Raw genomic sequence first — 7258 nt, forward strand, 5'->3', positions numbered from 1 at the left:
TATCTTTGCTTTCATTGCTGACACCGTTTCCCTTTTTCTATCTTTGCTTTCATTGCTGACACCGTTTCCCTTTTTCTATCTTTGCTTTCATTGCTGACACCGTTTCTCTTTTTCTATCTTTGCTTTCATTGCTGACACCATCTCTCTTTTTCTATCTTTGCTTTCATTGCTGACACCGTTTCCCTTTTTCTCTCTTTGCTTTCATTGCTGACACCGTTTCTCTTTTTCTGTCTTTGCTTTCATTGCTGACACCGTTTCCCTTTTTCTATCTTTGCTTTCATTGCTGACGCCGTTTCTCTTTTCCTATCTTTGCTTTCATTGCTGATGCCATTTCTCTTTTTCTGTCTTTGCTTTCATTGCTGATGCCATTTCTCTTTTTCTGTCTTTGCTTTCATTGCTGACACCGTTTCTCTTTTTCTGTCTTTGTTTTCATTGCTGACGCCGTTTCTCTTTTTCTGTCTTTGTTTTCATTGCTGACGCCGTTTCTCTTTTTCTGTCTTTGCTTTCATTGCTGACACCGTTTCCCTTTTTCTATCTTTGCTTTCATTGCTGATGCCGTTTCTCTTTTCCTATCTTTGCTTTCATTGCTGATGCCATTTCTCTTTTTCTATCTTTGCTTTCATTGCTGATGCCATTTCGCTTTTTCTGTCTTTGCTTTCATTGCTGACACCGTTTCTCTTTTTCTGTCTTTGTTTTCATTGCTGACGCCGTTTTTCTTTTTCTGTCTTTGCTTTCATTGCTGACACCGTTTCCCTTTTTCTATCTTTACTTTCATTGCTGACACCGTTTCTCTTTTTCTATCTTTGCTTTCATTGCTGACACCGTTTCTCTTTTTCTATCTTTACTTTCATTGCTGACACCGTTTCTCTTTTTCTATCTTTGCTTTCATTGCTGACATTGTTACTCTTTTTCTATCTTTGCTTTCATTGCTGACACCATCTCTCTTTTTCTATCTTTGCTTTCATTGCTGACACCATCTCTCTTTTTCTGTCTTTGCTTTCATTGCTGACACCGTTACTCTTTTTCTATCTTTGCTTTCATTGCTGACACCGTTTCCCTTTTTCTATCTTTGCTTTCATTGCTGACACCGTTTCTCTTTGTCTATCTTTGCTTTCATTGCTGACACCATCTCTCTTTTTCTATCTTTGCTTTCATTGCGGACACTTTCTCTTTTTCTATCTTTGCTTTCATTGCTGACACCGTTTCCCTTTTTCTATCTTTGCTTTCATTGCTGACACCTTTTCTCTTTTTCTATCTTTGCTTTCATTGCTGACACTGTTTCTCTTTTTCTATCTTTGCTTTCATTGCTGACACCGTTTCCCTTTTTCTATCTTTGCTTTCATTGCTGACACCGTTTCCCTTTTTCTATCTTTGCTTTCATTGTTGACACCGTTTCTCTTTTTCTATCTTTGCTTTCATTGCTGACACTGTTACTCTTTTTCTATCTTTGCTTTCATTGCTGACACCATCTCTCTTTTTCTATCTTTGCTTTCATTGCTGACACCATCTCTCTTTTTCTGTCTTTGCTTTCATTGCTGACACCGTTTCCCTTTTTCTATCTTTGCTTTCATTGCTGACACCGTTTCCCTTTTTCTATCTTTGCTTTCATTGCTGACACCGTTTCTCTTTTTCTATCTTTGCTTTCATTGCTGACACCGTTTCCCTTTTTCTATCTTTGCTTTCATTGCTGACATCGTTTCCCTTTTTCTCTCTTTGCTTTCATTGCTGACACCGTTTCTCTTTTTCTGTCTTTGCTTTCATTGCTGACACCGTTTCCCTTTTTCTATCTTTGCTTTCATTGCTGATGCCGTTTCTCTTTTCCTATCTTTGCTTTCATTGCTGATGCCATTTCTCTTTTTCTGTCTTTGCTTTCATTGCTGATGCCATTTCTCTTTTTCTGTCTTTGCTTTCATTGCTGACACCGTTTCTCTTTTTCTGTCTTTGTTTTCATTGCTGACGCCGTTTCTCTTTTTCTGTCTTTGTTTTCATTGCTGACGCCGTTTCTCTTTTTCTGTCTTTGCTTTCATTGCTGACGCCGTTTCCCTTTTTCTATCTTTGCTTTCATTGCTGACGCCGTTTCTCTTTTCCTATCTTTGCTTTCATTGCTGATGCCATTTCTCTTTTTCTATCTTTGCTTTCATTGCTGATGCCATTTCTATTTTTCTGTTTTTGCTTTCATTGCTGACATCATTTCTCTTTTTCTGTCTTTGTTTTCATTGCTGACGCCGTTTCTCTTTTTCTGTCTTTGCTTTCATTGCTGACACCGTTTCCCTTTTTCGATCTTTACTTTCATTGCTGACACCGTTTCTCTTTTTCTATCTTTGCTTTCATTGCTGACACCGTTTCTCTTTTTCTATCTTTACTTTCATTGCTGACACCGTTTCTCTTTTTCTATCTTTGCTTTCATTGCTGACACTGTTACTTTTTTTCTATCTTTGCTTTCATTGCTGACACCATCTCTCTTTTTCTGTCTTTGCTTTCATTGCTGACACCGTTTCTCTTTTTCTATCTTTGCTTTCATTGCTGACACCGTTTCTCTTTTTCTATCTTTGCTTTCATTGCTGACACCGTTTCTCTTTTTCTATCTTTGCTTTCATTGCTGACACTGTTACTCTTTTTCTATCTTTGCTTTCATTGCTGACGCCGTTTCTCTTTTTCTATCTTTGCTTTCATTGCTGACACCGTTTCTCTTTTTCTATCTTTGCTTTCATTGCTGACACCGTTACTCTTTTTCTATCTTTGCTTTCATTGCTGACACCGTTTCTCTTTTTCTATCTTTGCTTTCATTGCTGACACCGTTTCTCTTTTTCTATCTTTGCTTTCATTGCTGACACCGTTTCCCTTTTTCTATCTTTGCTTTCATTGCTGACACCGTTACCCTTTTTCTATCTTTGCTTTCATTGCTGATGCCGTTTCTCTTTTTCTATCTTTGCTTTCATTGCTGACACCGTTTCCCTTTTTCTATCTTTGCTTTCATTGCTGACACCGTTTCCCTTTTTCTATCTTTGCTTTCATTGCTGACGCCGTTTCCCTTTTTCTATCTTTGCTTTCATTGCTGACGCCGTTTCTCTTTTTCTATCTTTACTTTCATTGCTGACGCCGTTACTCTTTTTCTATCTTTGCTTTCATTGCTGACACCGTTTCCCTTTTTCTATCTTTGCTTTCATTGCTGACGCCGTTTCTCTTTTTCTATCTTTACTTTCATTGCTGACGCCGTTACTCTTTTTCTATCTTTGCTTTCATTGCTGACACCGTTTCCCTTTTTCTATCTTTGCTTTCATTGCTGACACCGTTTCTCTTTTCCTATCTTTGCTTTCATTGCTGACGCCGTTTCTCTTTTTCTATCTTTGCTTTCATTGCTGACACCGTGTCCCTTTTTCTATCTTTGCTTTCATTGCTGACACCGTTTCTCTTTTTCTATCTTTGCTTTCATTGCTGACACCGTTTCCCTTTTTCTATCTTTGCTTTCATTGCTGACACCGTTTCTCTTTTTCTATCTTTGCTTTCATTGCTGACACCGTTTCCCTTTTTCTATCTTTGCTTTCATTGCTGACACCGTTTCTCTTTTCCTATCTTTGCTTTCATTGCTGATGCCATTTCTCTTTTTCTATCTTTGCTTTCATTGCTGACACCGTTTCCCTTTTTCTATCTTTGCTTTCATTGCTGACGCCGTTTCTCTTTTTCTATCTTTACTTTCATTGCTGACGCCGTTACTCTTTTTCTATCTTTGCTTTCATTGCTGACACCGTTTCCCTTTTTCTATCTTTGCTTTCATTGCTGACGCCGTTTCTCTTTTTCTATCTTTACTTTCATTGCTGACGCCGTTACTCTTTTTCTATCTTTGCTTTCATTGCTGACACCGTTTCCCTTTTTCTATCTTTGCTTTCATTGCTGACACCGTTTCTCTTTTCCTATCTTTGCTTTCATTGCTGACGCCGTTTCTCTTTTTCTATCTTTGCTTTCATTGCTGACACCGTGTCCCTTTTTCTATCTTTGCTTTCATTGCTGACACCGTTTCTCTTTTTCTATCTTTGCTTTCATTGCTGACACCGTTTCCCTTTTTCTATCTTTGCTTTCATTGCTGACACCGTTTCTCTTTTTCTATCTTTGCTTTCATTGCTGACACCGTTTCCCTTTTTCTATCTTTGCTTTCATTGCTGACACCGTTTCTCTTTTCCTATCTTTGCTTTCATTGCTGATGCCATTTCTCTTTTTCTATCTTTGCTTTCATTGCTGACACCGTTTCCCTTTTTCTATCTTTGCTTTCATTGCTGACACCGTTTCTCTTTTTCTGTCTTTGCTTTTATTGCTGACACCATCTCTCTTTTTCTATCTTTGCTTTCATTGCTGACACCGTTTCCCTTTTTCTATCTTTGCTTTCATTGCTGACACCGTTTCCCTTTTTCTATCTTTGCTTTCATTGCTGACACCGTTTCTCTTTTTCTATCTTTGCTTTCATTGCTGACACCATCTCTCTTTTTCTATCTTTGCTTTCATTGCTGACACCGTTTCCCTTTTTCTCTCTTTGCTTTCATTGCTGACACCGTTTCTCTTTTTCTGTCTTTGCTTTCATTGCTGACACCGTTTCCCTTTTTCTATCTTTGCTTTCATTGCTGACGCCGTTTCTCTTTTCCTATCTTTGCTTTCATTGCTGATGCCATTTCTCTTTTTCTGTCTTTGCTTTCATTGCTGATGCCATTTCTCTTTTTCTGTCTTTGCTTTCATTGCTGACACCGTTTCTCTTTTTCTGTCTTTGTTTTCATTGCTGACGCCGTTTCTCTTTTTCTGTCTTTGTTTTCATTGCTGACGCCGTTTCTCTTTTTCTGTCTTTGCTTTCATTGCTGACACCGTTTCCCTTTTTCTATCTTTGCTTTCATTGCTGATGCCGTTTCTCTTTTCCTATCTTTGCTTTCATTGCTGATGCCATTTCTCTTTTTCTATCTTTGCTTTCATTGCTGATGCCATTTCGCTTTTTCTGTCTTTGCTTTCATTGCTGACACCGTTTCTCTTTTTCTGTCTTTGTTTTCATTGCTGACGCCGTTTTTCTTTTTCTGTCTTTGCTTTCATTGCTGACACCGTTTCCCTTTTTCTATCTTTACTTTCATTGCTGACACCGTTTCTCTTTTTCTATCTTTGCTTTCATTGCTGACACCGTTTCTCTTTTTCTATCTTTACTTTCATTGCTGACACCGTTTCTCTTTTTCTATCTTTGCTTTCATTGCTGACACTGTTACTCTTTTTCTATCTTTGCTTTCATTGCTGACACCATCTCTCTTTTTCTATCTTTGCTTTCATTGCTGACACCATCTCTCTTTTTCTGTCTTTGCTTTCATTGCTGACACCGTTACTCTTTTTCTATCTTTGCTTTCATTGCTGACACCGTTTCCCTTTTTCTATCTTTGCTTTCATTGCTGACACCGTTTCTCTTTGTCTATCTTTGCTTTCATTGCTGACACCATCTCTCTTTTTCTATCTTTGCTTTCATTGCGGACACTTTCTCTTTTTCTATCTTTGCTTTCATTGCTGACACCGTTTCCCTTTTTCTATCTTTGCTTTCATTGCTGACACCTTTTCTCTTTTTCTATCTTTGCTTTCATTGCTGACACTGTTTCTCTTTTTCTATCTTTGCTTTCATTGCTGACACCGTTTCCCTTTTTCTATCTTTGCTTTCATTGCTGACACCGTTTCCCTTTTTCTATCTTTGCTTTCATTGTTGACACCTTTTCCCTTTTTCTATCTTTGCTTTCATTGCTGACACTGTTACTCTTTTTCTATCTTTGCTTTCATTGCTGACACCGTTTCCCTTTTTCTATCTTTGCTTTCATTGCTGACACCATCTCTCTTTTTCTATCTTTGCTTTCATTGCTGACACCGTTTCCCTTTTTCTATCTTTGCTTTCATTGCTGACACCGTTTCCCTTTTTCTATCTTTGCTTTCATTGCTGACACCGTTTCTCTTTTTCTATCTTTGCTTTCATTGCTGACACCGTTTCCCTTTTTCTATCTTTGCTTTCATTGCTGACACCGTTTCCCTTTTTCTATCTTTGCTTTCATTGCTGACACCGTTACCCTTTTTCTATCTTTGCTTTCATTGCTGATGCCGTTTCTCTTTTTCTATCTTTGCTTTCATTGCTGACACCGTTTCCCTTTTTCTATCTTTGCTTTCATTGCTGACACCGTTTCCCTTTTTCTATCTTTGCTTTCATTGCTGACACCGTTTCCCTTTTTCTATCTTTGCTTTCATTGCTGACGCCGTTTCCCTTTTTCTATCTTTACTTTCATTGCTGACGCCGTTACTCTTTTTCTATCTTTGCTTTCATTGCTGACACCGTTTCCCTTTTTCTATCTTTGCTTTCATTGCTGACGCCGTTTCTCTTTTTCTATCTTTACTTTCATTGCTGACGCCGTTACTCTTTTTCTATCTTTGCTTTCATTGCTGACACCGTTTCCCTTTTTCTATCTTTGCTTTCATTGCTGACACCGTTTCTCTTTTCCTATCTTTGCTTTCATTGCTGACGCCGTTTCTCTTTTTCTATCTTTGCTTTCATTGCTGACACCGTGTCCCTTTTTCTATCTTTGCTTTCATTGCTGACACCGTTTCTCTTTTTCTATCTTTGCTTTCATTGCTGACACCGTTTCCCTTTTTCTATCTTTGCTTTCATTGCTGACACCGTTTCTCTTTTTCTATCTTTGCTTTCATTGCTGACACCGTTTCCCTTTTTCTATCTTTGCTTTCATTGCTGACACCGTTTCTCTTTTCCTATCTTTGCTTTCATTGCTGATGCCATTTCTCTTTTTCTATCTTTGCTTTCATTGCTGACACCGTTTCCCTTTTTCTATCTTTGCTTTCATTGCTGACATCGTTTCTCTTTTTCTGTCTTTGCTTTCATTGCTGACACCATCTCTCTTTTTCTATCTTTGCTTTCATTGCTGACACCGTTTCCCTTTTTCTATCTTTGCTTTCATTGCTGACACCGTTTCCCTTTTTCTATCTTTGCTTTCATTGCTGACACCGTTTCTCTTTTTCTATCTTTGCTTTCATTGCTGACACCATCTCTCTTTTTCTATCTTTGCTTTCATTGCTGACACCGTTTCCCTTTTTCTCTCTTTGCTTTCATTGCTGACACCGTTTCTCTTTTTCTGTCTTTGCTTTCATTGCTGACACCGTTTCCCTTTTTCTATCTTTGCTTTCATTGCTGATGCCGTTTCTCTTTTCCTATCTTTGCTTTCATTGCTGATGCCATTTCTCTTTTTCTGTC

This window comes from Myxine glutinosa, chromosome 1 (genome assembly GCF_964187855.1).
Source record: "Myxine glutinosa chromosome 1, kmMyxGlut1.1, whole genome shotgun sequence".
Lineage (NCBI taxonomy): Eukaryota > Metazoa > Chordata > Myxini > Myxiniformes > Myxinidae > Myxine > Myxine glutinosa.